Below are 14176 nucleotides of genomic sequence, written 5' to 3'. Positions count from 1 at the left end.
CTAAAGTCCGTTATATAATCATAACACCTTCCGTTAATACGCATTTCTAAATTATCTCGTTTAGGTAATTCACGCACCCGCAACCGAACTCGAGGGACTAGTTTCGCCAGTTGATCAAAGATGTGACTAAATGGACTAGTCAACACCCACCTCCTTTCATTATTCATTTTATTTCCATTTTCTTTAATACTTTCACATTTTTCTCTCAAAACCCAAAATAAAGAATCATCATCTATTTCAAATCGAGCAAGCATCAATCCAAACAAATTACATATTCGGAATCCTTGCATCTCCCTCTTCAAATCCATACCGATTACATCTCATTTGGGTAACTTTCTAAAAATACTAGATTTTGTGTTCTTGACATTTTTGACTTATAAAAAGTGTTAATTAGTGTCTATGGCTCAGGTCTAGCATGATTATGTGATTTGTATGTTCGATCTTGTTATTTTAAGCAACTAGCATGAACTTGAATTTTGGTATGTTTGATTTGGTGATTTGGTTGCTTGAATGTTGTTAAATGTTATAAGTTCATGTTTTAATTGTGTTACTAGTATCACTAGCTTCAATTTGATGTGTAGGTTGCTTTAGAAAACTTCATAAACTTGATTATTGATTTTGGTGATGTTGGTTAGGGTTTGATAGACCTAAATGTGAAAATTTGATGTATTTAATGCCATGAATTGTTGTTGGTAAGTGGTTAGTAAGATTGTATGCTTGATTACCTACGAAATGGCGTATGATATGTATGCATTTAATTCACGAATCATAAAAATGCATTTATGAACTTGAAGGTATTAATGGTGGACATTTAATGAGCTTTCAACTTGGTTTTGATTATTTTAAATGGTGTTTTTGATTGATGATATGTGTTTATTTGTGTTCCTCGTTAAATTACCTTTCCAACGATGTATGGCACGCAATTTAAGTGTTTACGGTTCATAAGTTGCGTTTGTTTGAAGATTTGCTCGTTTTGACACTCAAAACTGCCCAGGAATTTTGATCAGATACCAACCGCGGCGCGGCTTAACAAAGACCCAGATGGTCCAGGACCATCAAAAGTCTCGACCCTCAAAACCTGCTTTAACCCGCGATGTGGGTTATATTGCCGCGGCGCGGCTTATAGTGGACAGATGGCTGTTCAAATTTTACAATTTCATGAAAATTCTAACTATGCTACGCACCTCCGATCACCATGTAACCTGTTCTAACATGTTTATATATGATTAAAAACCTCAGAAAAATAGCTCGGGACCTGACCCGAACGTGTTGACTTTTTTATTGACTTTGACCAGACCAAAGTTGACTTTTAATCAAAATTAACCAAATGTTTGTGCAAATGTTCTAACATGCTTTCATACTTATATCGTGCATGAAACTTGACAACGTGATTCACATGCTATACAATCGAGTTGTAATGAGCCATAGGACTAATTGAACATCTTTGACCAATTGTGGTTCCCATTATTGATACAACCTACTTGTTTAGGTCGAGACTAGCATTCTTTCTTGCACACGTTACTTTTTGAAGTACTTATTCATACGTGCACTCAAGGTGAGATCATAGTCCCACTTTTACTCTTTTAAACTTATATTTGGGATGAGAAAACATAAACGTTTCATTTTACAAAGTGAACACAAGTACGAAAACAAACATTCTACATACGAGTTAGAACAAAAATCCTCAATTCGATTATCATTAGTTACACTTGCCAGGTGTAAGCGAGAACTTATGTTGTATGGCCATATGGGTTTGACAAACCCTCATTCAGACGGTTCGCTACCGTTATTCGGATGAAATATATTTTCAAGAAACAATGTATGTTCTAACACTATTGTGATGGGGTTCCATGGATGGAAAGTTAAGCCTTGATAATTGGGTGCTCTTGATAACAAATTTTAGAATGGTTTACTATTATTTCAATGATATAAATCTTGTGGTTCATTTGTACTTACTTACTTAAACCTATGATTTCACCAATGTTTTCGTTGACGGATTTCTATGTTTTTCTCAGGTCCTTAAACGTTTTATGATACTTGCTTCCGCTCATTACTTTTGATACTTGCTTGGATGTCGAGTATACATGCATACGTGGAGCGTCTTTGACCTAACTTGATTTGTGTCGCATAGGTTTCAATTGTATTTAAAATGTTGTAACATGTTTGGTCGTCGAACCTACTTTGTAAACCTTAAAACATCTTTATAATTGAAATGAATGCGACATATTTTGGTCAAACATTGTTTTAAAGACTTATGACCACGTAACGGGACCTAAGTAGACGGCGCCGTCAATGATAATTTTTTCGGGTCGCTACAAGCAGACTCTCATGCATATCCCTTGATAAGGCTAAAAAGGAACATATATTTCATAGCATTATCCCCCAAGAAAGACAAGATTTTAGTTGCAATTGTTCCATTTTCAAGTGATATTCGTTTATATTAAATAAGTGCGAAGACAAAAGGCAGATTCGAAAAATTGAAGACAAAAAGGTCCAAAAAGCTCAAAAGTACAAGATACAATTAAAAAGGTTCAAATTATTGATGAAGAACGTCTAAAAATGACAAGAGTACAAGTTACAAAACGCAAAGTACACGATATAAAATAGTACGCAAGGACGTTCGAAAATCCGGAACCGGGACATGAGTCAACTCTCAACGCTCGACGCAACGGTGTAAAAATTACGAGTCAACTATGCACAAGAATAAAATATAATATTTAAATAATTCATAATAAGAATAATATTAAATAATAAAAAGTTGTTAATTTAGCATAGTTCAGGGGTCGTAAATGAAAATTCAATTTCATATTTTGCCTATAAAAGGCGATGATTATCGATCAATTTAAAAGCATCCTTTTTTCTATCCTAAAAATCTATTATCAATATCAATATCTAAAAATCTCTATCATAATGTTAATGTAATAAGATATAACAATAATCTTAATTTTAATTTTAAATTATGATAATAATAAGATTTATGATAGAGATCGTTTGAGTGTGTAAGTCGAAATTCTGTCCGTGTAACGCTACGCTATTTTTAATCATTGTAAGTTATGTTCAACCTTTTTATATTAATGTCTCGTAGCTAAGTTATTATTATGCTTATTTAAAACGAAGTAATCATGATGTTGGGCTAATTACTAAAATTGGGTAATTGGGCTTTGTACCATAATTAAGGTTTGGGCAAAAGACCGACACTTGTGGAAATTGGACTATTGACTATTAATAGATGGGGGGTATTGTCTAATTGAGTGGCAACTCATTGGAGTCTGTCGAACCTATCTTCAAATTAATTATCCTAATAATTAATAATGATTATGGTTGTCCTATTTAGTGACGTTCATATGGAATCTATTATAATCATTTAATTAATTATTCGGGTTGGGTAATTGATTATTCAAACTGATCAAGTGGGTAAATTAATATTCATATCTAATCAAAACAGGGGTAGATTACATACAGTGATAACTGGTGTAATTGTTGACAGAAGTGATAACTGCGTCACAGTTTAAATCCTTAATTAGTTGGAATATTTGACTTCGGGTATAAGGGTAATTTGACGAGGACACTCGCACTTTATATTTATGACCGATGGACTATTATGGATAAAAACCAGATAGATATCAAATAAACCATGACAAAGGACAATTAACCCGAGTAACAATTAATTAAAATCAAAACGTCAAACATCATGATTACGGAAGTTTAAATAAGCATAATCCTTTTATTTCATATTCTATCGCAATTTTATTTATTGTTATTTTATTTATCGTCATTTATTTATTTTACGCACTTTAATTATTGTCATTTATCTTTACGCTTAAAAATATAAAATCGACAAACCGGTCATTAAACGGTAAAAACCCCCCTTTTATAATAATATTACTACTTATATATATATATATATATATATATATATATATATATATATATATATATATATATATATATATATATATATATATATATATATATATATATATATATTTATATAAATATAGTTTTATAAAAATATAGTACGTAATCACTAGCTCCCTGTGGAACGAACCGGACTTACTAAAAACTACACTACTCTACGATTAGGTACACTGCATATAGTGTTGTAGCAAGGTTTAGGTATATCCCATCCGTAAATTAATAAAACTTGTGTCATATTTTGTAGTATTTCCTAGTAAAAATAATACTATTTCGTACCCTCACGCTATATCATCAAGTTTTTGGCGCCGCTGCCGGAGAGCGCTAAAACGCTATATTTTTAATTATAATAATATTGAAATAAAATATAATAATATAATAATATTGAAATAGAATATAATAATATAATAATATTAAAATAGAATATAATAATATAATAATATTTTAGAATCAATTTGATAAAAGTCGTATTTATTAAATACTTTAGGGGTATATTATGTAACTTGTAATTAATAATTTCTATCATATCGCTTTCATGTAAATAGTAAATTAATTAATTTCTTTTCATTTACTATTCATGAATAGTAAATGAATTAAAAAAAAAAGTTTTGAAAAAAATAATAATTATAAAAAAATTATTAATTTGTAAAAAAAATCGTTTTTAAAAAAAAAAAAAAACGTAAAAAAATGTAAAAAAAAAAAAACAAAAACGTAAAAAAAAAAAAAAACGTAAAAAAAAAAAAAAACGTAAAAAAAATTTTTAAAAAAAAAATTATATAAAAAAAAAATTTTTAAAAAAAAAAAAATTTTAAAATCCTTAAAAAACGAAATAAAAAAAAAATTAAAAAAAAGTTTTTTTTTTTTTTTTTTTTTATTACCTTTAGATTTTTAGACTCTAGTTACAATTTTTAGTATTAAGTTTAGTTTTGCCATAGTTATTTTTATTTCTAGAATTTTTAGGTTTGCAGTAAAATCCCTTAAGTGCTTATTCCTTAGACTAAGATTTATGTGCTTTAGAATTTTGCGACGCCGTTTTTCGCGCTACTTTCTTATTTTTATTTTTCGACGCCTATTTTTCGACCTTTTATTTTTCGACCTTTTTCGACGCGCAATCTTTTTCTTTCTTATTTATCGCTATTCTAGTTTTAGGATAACATTTTTATTCTACTTCTTATCTAAATTTCTTAAAATTACGAAAATTTATTTTAAGTGGTTAAATTGATAGACATCAAAATTTTCTGGTTCGTAGTAATAGTTGGATTTGTACGTGGACCGGGTTATTGGAGCCAAACAGTACTCAATTATATTGAGACCAAACGAATCCTGCCCATCTGCTGCATCTTTTGGCTATTCGAAACGTGGGCAAAATCAGAAAAGTCTATTAATTGGATAACTTATATAATTTTTCTTTCCTTTTAAAAACTAATAGGATATTCAGTGAATGCACCGAGTAAAACGTTCACCACCTTTCATAAGTTCACCACCTATAACTCGATCAAGACATCTAGCCAATATTGTCGCCGTTGATTTTTCTTTAGAATCATCATCCAGTCGACCAAGAACTCCAACTCAAATTTCCGATAATCCATCTTTTGAACCCGACCTCACAATTGAGAATCCGGAGAATATTCAGGGACAATTCCAAGATCCAGAACCACTAATCATTCCTCCTGAACCACAAACCATTAAATCAGAATCTTCTAGTGATTCGTATTCAACAAATTCAATTATGGAAAATCTGGAACCTCTAAGTATGGAAGATCGAATGAGAGCCACATGCACGGGCCAAGGTCACGCCATTATTAAGCCAGAAGTTAATGCGCCAGATTATGAAATCAAAGGACAAATTCTACACATGGTAACTAACCAATGCCAATTCAGTGGTGCACCGAATGAAGATCCTAACGAACACCTTCGTACGTTTAAAAGAATTTGTACACTATTCAAAATCCGAGAAGTGGAAGATGAGCAGATCTATCTCATGTTGTTTCCCTGGACTTTAAAGGGAGAAGCCAAAGATTGGTTAGAATCGTTACCTGAAGGGGCGATTGACACATGGGATGTTTTAGTTGAAAAATTTCTTAAACAATTCTTTCCGGCATCTAAAGCCGTGAGACTTCAAGGAGAAATTGTTACGTTCGCGCAAAAGCCAAATGAAACATTATATGAGGCGTGGACAAGATTCGGAAGGATGTTGAGAGGATGTCCTCAACACGGTTTAGACACTTACCAAATAGTACAAATATTCTACCAAGGTGTCAACGTTGCTACACGAAAAGACATCGACATAACAGCTGGTGGTTCCATTATGAAGAAAACCGCAACTGAAGCTTACAAAATTATTGATAACACAGCCTCCCACTCTCATGAGTGGCACCAAGAGAAAGATATATATCGTTCATCTAAAGCGGCTAGAGCCGATTCTAGCCATAACTTTGATTCCGTTTCTGCAAAAATAGATGCTTTCGAGAGACGAATGGAAAAGATGAATAAAGATATTCACGCAATACGAATTAGTTGTGAGCAATGCGGTGGACCACACTTAATGAAAGACTGTCACATTGAACAAACGATGGAACAACGTGAGAATGTTGTCTACATGAACCAAAGGCTGGAAAATAGTTATCAGAATAATTATCAACCGCCAAGGCCAAACTTCAATCGAAATCAAAACATTCTTTACAATCCAAAAGGACCCGACAATAACTCGTATAACCAACAAGGTCCGAATAACCAACCAACTCAAAACAACACTTTCAATCAACAAAGACCTGGCTTGTATAAACCACCACAACAAACCGACGAGAAGAAGTCAAATCTAGAAGAAGTGGTATTTAAGCTAGTTGAATCTCAAACACAATTTATTGAAACTCAAACCCAAACGAACGAGAGATTTGATCAGTCATTAAGAACTCAACAAGCTTCCATTTTGAATCTAGAAAAACACGTAGGTACTCTTGCTAGCATGATGAGTGAGAGGGAACAAGGAAAGCTACCGAGTAATACTGAAGTAAATCCTCGGAATGAGAATGTTAACATGATATCAACAAATTCTGAAAAACCAATACCAGAAGTTGGGGAGGTTTTAGATGTAAGTAACAATGAAGAAGTTACACCACCACCACCACCCGAGTATGTAAAGCCAGTGGTGGCACCATACAGACCACCCATCCCGTTTCCAAGAAAAGGAGTTGAGTATGAGCAAGTAATAGGTAATAAAGTTTGTGATACCTCTGGAAAGAAGAAGAAGAAGAATAAAAAAGTGCAAGAAACAAAAACAGTAGAAGTAAACCCGGTGAAGACAGTTCCACCAAATCCTCCACCTAGGGTAGGTGATCCGGGTGAATTTATTGTTCCTTGTCTACTTAGTGACTGTGTCATGTATGATGCACTAGCAGATTTAGGTTCAAGTGTGAGTGTTATGCCTCTTTCATTATATAAGAGATTAGGTGTAGGTGAGTTAACTCCAACGGATATGAGTGTTCGACTCCTTGATCAAACCATTAAGCACCCAGTTGGAATTGCTGACAACCTACCCGTTCAAGTAGGTAATTTAACCTTTCTAGTCGAATTCATTGTCATTGACATAGAAGTGGACTCAAACGTTCCTCTAATTTTAGGTCGACCATTCTTAGCGTCCACCGGGGCGTTATTTGATGTAAGAAAGGGTAGAATGACACTTAGTAATGATGAGAAATCGATCACCTTTATGATTCGACAGTCTAAATATCCACAAACAAAAACCGTTGAACCGACAAAAACGATTGGTAAGAACCATGTTGTTTTACCAACTCCAACGGTAATGCTTAACAATAATAGAATGCCTAAGTGTGGGGAAAATGAAGTAACACCTAATGATGACTTGATAATAAAGAACCCCATAGTTGATACGAAATTAAATAACCCCGTTATTAACAGTTCAATGAAGAAACTTTTTAAACGGGTTATTGATGCTAAAAGTAAGGGAAACTTTAAGTTATATAACCGGTTAATATCCAATCTGTCGCCTAAAGAAAAGGCGAAGCTAGTTGAATTTGTGGATATTACGGAAAAAGCTGGTCACTGGCTTAAAGCAAAAGTCACAGATATGCAAGTTGATTATGGACCAAGAGAAATTAACGATGAAGTTAATCACAATTTTGACACCACGGCTACCTAAGTGTGGGGAGATTCAAATGTTCTAAAAAGAAAATGCTATCTAGAGTTAGTTGTTCTGTTCTCGTGTAGTTCCGAGAATGGAACCCGATTGGTCTTTTCCGCTAGCAGACACTAAAGAACTAGTTTTCTCCCTCCATTCTGAATTTTTGTTTTGTAGGTTTTTTTATGAAATTAATATGCATTTTAATTTAAGTTTTTAAAAACAAAATTTACTTTAATTCATTAAGTTTAAAAAATGATTTCTAAAATTCGTCGTGAGTTAAAGACTAGGTCGTTGAGCCGAAATTGCTTTACCCGAGGGCGGGGCGACAAATTTTGTTATCATTTAATTTTATTGATCTAAAGTATGCAAAAAAAAAAATATTATATTAATTTTTGAACGTAGGGGTTATATACCAAACTTCAAAAATATGTATATATGTTTGTATTTTATGTTATGTACACAACAGGGTAAAACAGCGCACTTTCAAAGACTGTCATTAAGTTCAACAAAAAGCTACTAATTTTGATGACAAGGCGCAAAATATCAAATGTGATGTAAAATAATATGCTTACAAACTGGGTATTTTTAATCACTTTTCTACACTAATCACCCTCATGAATTTATAATTATAGTCTGATTTCATGCAAATGAGGGCATTGCATGATCTCAAGTGTGGGGAAGGGTTATAAATTCTCTCGGGTTTACACTTAGTTTATTTGCCAAATTTTGTGAAAATTTGAAAAATTTTCAATTAAATGAACTCAAAATCATGTTTATACATATTTATGAACGATGAAAACTAGGTGATAATACCGAAATTATCGTTACAAGATACGGACATAAATTGAGAAACACCCTAAAACGCTTGAATTCATTTAAAATGAAATAGAAGAAAATAAAAAGGCAAAGAAAGAAACTAAGTGTGGGAAGAATGTACCAAGTTATTCAATTTAAAACATATATCACATATTTTTGTACAAGATTATTGCAGGTACTTTTGCTTTGGACGATACTAATCAGTTTTACCCAGTTTACTGTAATACATTTGAAAGAAAGATGGATCTACACGATGAATCAATTCCATCATTAAAAGGAAGTAAAGTCTTCCGAAAAAGACACGCGCTTCTTGATTTAGGTCATGAAGTTGTCGTCCAGACCAGCTGTAGGTTGACGAAAAATCTAGAAAAGTCATCACTAAAATCAGCAGGAAATTCACGGACCTCAGCATCAAACAGGGTCGCCAAGTGGTCAGATTTATCCTAACCATGAGAAGGATTTATCTCGTACAATGGGGAGGCACCGTGCAAATTAGCTTGATAAGACTAATGAATCAGATCCCCAGAAAAGGATAATCTCCTTAAAGATTAAAAATCAGCTTTTAAGACTGATATTACTCAATCCTAGAGATTGACCTTAAAGATTGAGAATTCAAACTCATGGAATTCGATGATATCTAAACTCGAGCATGAACGAGAAAATATTTTGATCAAAAATACAAACCGATTTGTTTTCTGAAAAACCATTTTCAATGCGTTCATTACCATTGAACGTAAAATCCTAAGAAATTCACCTGGAATTCATTAGGTCACCTAAACCAAATCGGGTGTCAACCGTAAGAACGGTGGTTGCATAGCATGGTCGGAGACAGGACCTTGTGCCAGACCGAAAAATTATAGGATGATCTTTACTATCGCTCCTACCAAGGATAGTTCTAGCATCCGACACGTTAATAAGACCATAATCATCTGCATGTCACGGGACATTGCCTTAACAGTTTCTTGTTCATCGCTTTCCTTTACAACCGGACGGTAGTTTACCGAAAGGTAATATACGGAACAAGTAAACTGGATGTGTGCTTTCCTATACCGGGATAGCAGTGGATTACACGAACCTAAAAGTTTTAGCCAAAATATTGATCCACAAATATATTTTGCAACACCGATGATGGATCAAATCAGAAAACTTATCTAGGGTAAAAGCTAGAATGAATTTTCAAAAGATCAAATGTTTTCATAAAGATCCAATTTCCTTAATGGATCTAAATTTTTATAGTCATGTGGGACTGTAAACCATATCGTTACTACCATTGTTTATACCGCCATATCAAAATCACTGATGTACAAAGTGTGAAGAATAAAGAAGTGATTCTAGTATTTCAAGACTATATTGCTTGAGGACAAGCAACGCTCAAGTGTGGGGATATTGATAAGGCTAAAAAGGAACATATATTTCATAGCATTATCCCCCAAGAAAGACAAGATTTTAGTTGCAATTGTTCCATTTTCAAGTGATATTCGTTTATATTAAATAAGTGCGAAGACAAAAGGCAGATTCGACAAATTGAAGACAAAAAGGTCCAAAAAGCTCAAAAGTACAAGATACAATTAAAAAGGTTCAAATTATTGATGAAGAACGTCTAAAAATGACAAGAGTACAAGTTACAAAACGCAAAGTACACGATATAAAATAGTACGCAAGGACATTCGAAAATCCGGAACCGAGACATGAGTCAACTCTCAACGCTCGACGCAACGGTGTAAAAATTACGAGTCAACTATGCACAAGAATAATATATAATATTTAAATAATTCATAATAAGAATAATATTAAATAATAAAAAGTTGTTAATTTAGCATAGTTCAGGGGTCGTAAATGAAAATTCAATTTCATATTTTGCCTATAAAAGGCGATGATTATCGATCAATTTAAAAGCATCCTTTTTTCTATCCTAAAAATCTATTATCAATATCAATATCTAAAAATCTCTATCATAATGTTAATGTAATAAGATATAACAATAATCTTAATTTTAATTTTAAATTATGATAATAATAAGATTTATGATAGAGATCGTTTGAGTGTGTAAGTCGAAATTCTGTCCGTGTAACGCTACGCTATTTTTAATCATTGTAAGTTATGTTCAACCTTTTTATATTAATGTCTCGTAGCTAAGTTATTATTATGCTTATTTAAAACGAAGTAATCATGATGTTGGGCTAATTACTAAAATTGGGTAATTGGGCTTTGTACCATAATTAAGGTTTGGGCAAAAGACCGACACTTGTGGAAATTGGACTATTGACTATTAATAGATGGGGGGTATTGTCTAATTGAGTGAAAACTCATTGGAGTCTGTCGAACCTATCTTCAAATTAATTATCCTAATAATTAATAATGATTATGGTTGTCCTATTTAGTGACATTCATATGGAATCTATTATAATCATTTAATTAATTATTCGGGTTGGGTAATTGATTATTCAAACTGATCAAGTGGGTAAATTAATATTCATATCTAATCGAAACAGGGGTAGATTACATACAGTGATAACTGGTGTAATTGTTGACAGAAGTGATAACTGCGTCACAGTTTAAATCCTTAATTAGTTGGAATATTTGACTTCGGGTATAAGGGTAATTTGACGAGGACACTCGCACTTTATATTTATGACCGATGGACTATTATGGATAAAAACCAGATAGGTATCAAATAAACCATGACAAAGGACAATTAACCCGAGTAACAATTAATTAAAATCAAAATGTCAAACATCATGATTACGGAAGTTTAAATAAGCATAATCCTTTTATTTCATATTCTATCGCAATTTTATTTATTGTTATTTTATTTATCGTCATTTATTTATTTTACGCACTTTAATTATTGTCATTTATCTTTACGCTTAAAAATATAAAATCGACAAACCGGTCATTAAACGGTAAAAACCCCCCTTTTATAATAATATTACTACTTATATATATATATATATATATATATATTTATATAAATATAGTTTTATAAAAATATAGTACGTAATCACTAGCTCCCTGTGGAACGAACCGGACTTACTAAAAACTACACTACTCTACGATTAGGTACACTGCCTATAGTGTTGTAGCAAGGTTTAGGTATATCCCATCCGTAAATTAATAAAACTTGTGTCATATTTTGTAGTATTTCCTAGTAAAAATAATACTATTTCGTACCCTCACGCTACATCATCATCCCTAAAAGATGGTAGTAGAGAAATCAGACTCATAATAAATCAAACTATATCAAGTAAAGTTCGATTCCTCTTACTCAGACACACCATCGTGTTGTCGTGTGTAAGGTAGAGTGAACTATGAGACAATCCCACAATTTTTTAGGTGGTTAAAAAACTCTTGACTCATAAACTTACTTACTCCATCGGAGCGAAGTGCTTTAATGGTCTTTCCAAGCTGATTATCTACTTCATTTTGGAATACTTTTGAATGTTAAAATAGCTTTATGTTTATGTTTCAGCAAGTGAACATAATCATAGCTACTGTACTCATCAGTAAATGTAATGAAGTAAAATTAACTAAATCTATACATTGTTCTTAAAAGACTACATACAACAGTATGTATTAGTCCTAAAAGATCTTTAGCTCTTTTAACTAAATCGGAGAAAGAAGCATTTGTCATCTTTTCACATAAACATGACTCGCATACATCAAATGACTCAGAGTCAATTTGTGACGCCCCGTACAAAACCATCGTGTACAATTCGTCAACAACAGGATCTTTACACGGTTGAATACTACATGCTGTTTGAAAACCAGTTTGCATTCATAAAAAGATAACGTTTTACAAAAGACAGCGCGCATCCTACGAATAGGAGCATAAACATAATTATTTGACCCTAAGGTCGTTACACAGCCATTGTTTGAAATTAACATAAACTATGAATGCAACAGAAAAGTTCCATGAATGAGACATCTCTTAGTAATGCAGCGGATAACTAAAACAGCAGGTCCTTAACAGCAAGACAGTAAATCTAACAGCATGACATCAAGTCTAACAGCGGAAGCAATAAACCTCTAGGCACCTGAGAAATACAAGATTAAAAGTCAACACGAATGTTGGTGAGCTATAGTTTAAGTTGTAACAATAACGTAAGGTAGGCCACGAGATTTCAGTGTAACAAACAATATGAAAAGTATATGTATAACCGTGGGCACCCGGTAACTAGACTTAACGTTTATAACCCCCTGAAAGTATACTTGGCGAGTGTGTATGTTCACAAAGTATTAAACACCCATTAAATGCTAGCGCGACTAGCCCGAGTGGGGATGTCAAACCCTATGGATCCATATCTAAGATTCGCGTTCACCGGTTCAAAAACCAATGACTAAACGTTACCGTGCTAAGGGGAATGTTTATGTCGTTGTATAACCCATACACATATATAAAGTTTATGTACTCGTGCCTAGTATGTAAAACGTAAAAAGTGCATGTATTCTCAGTCCCAAAATAGTTAAAGTAAAAAGGATGCTATAACTCACAGTGATAAAAGTGGTAAAGTCGGTAATGAAAGTACGCAAGTAGTAAGTCGGTCCGAAAGGTATTCAACCTAAATAAAATGTTACTAGGTCAGTAGGTTGTCTTTATAAATTCTAATAGTGCATAAAATAAGTTTAAGTGTCATCATCATCATCATAAAAGCTAAGTAAGTTCTACAAGAATAGAGATCGAAATAATAGGCTAAATTCGGTAAGCTGCTACGACCTCTACGTAAATCGAAAAGAAGCATAGTCAGTGGCTATGGCTCCGTATATGAGTCCCCTAATATCTGACCAATTTTCAGAACCTAACTAGTCTTCGTTTGACCGTGGCAATGGTTTAAGTGTGAGTAGGTCAGAAACTTCAGCACAACGTTAATAGGGTGTAGTGACTCTCGGAGGGCCATAAATCCTAAACCGTAACTCGGATTAAGACGAGGTATAAATGGAAAATCATCTACTCGAACCGAAATAACTGAAAATCAACTTTCCAGTAGCCCAGGTGGCATGATCAGATACAAAAATCAGTGGACAAGTGCTCCGGTGGGGTTCTTGGTGCTTGATGCTCATGACGGTTCTCATCCTTGATGCTTGTAGCTTCAAGTGTACAACTCGTTGATGGTTTAGCATCACTTTTGACCAAGATTCTACCATCAATACACAATATTTTAAGACCAAGTGGTAACACAACCCATTTAAGAGTCTTAGATGGATGGTGAACCAAGGTTACATCATATCCTTAGTCTTAACACAATTACAAGTCCTATTTACAACAAAGTTACAAACTTTACATCAATCAAACAAGTATGAACATGA

Source organism: Rutidosis leptorrhynchoides, chromosome 4 (assembly GCF_046630445.1).
Source record: "Rutidosis leptorrhynchoides isolate AG116_Rl617_1_P2 chromosome 4, CSIRO_AGI_Rlap_v1, whole genome shotgun sequence".
In the NCBI taxonomy this organism is placed as follows: Eukaryota; Viridiplantae; Streptophyta; class Magnoliopsida; order Asterales; family Asteraceae; genus Rutidosis; species Rutidosis leptorrhynchoides.
This window is presented reverse-complemented; position numbering follows the sequence as displayed.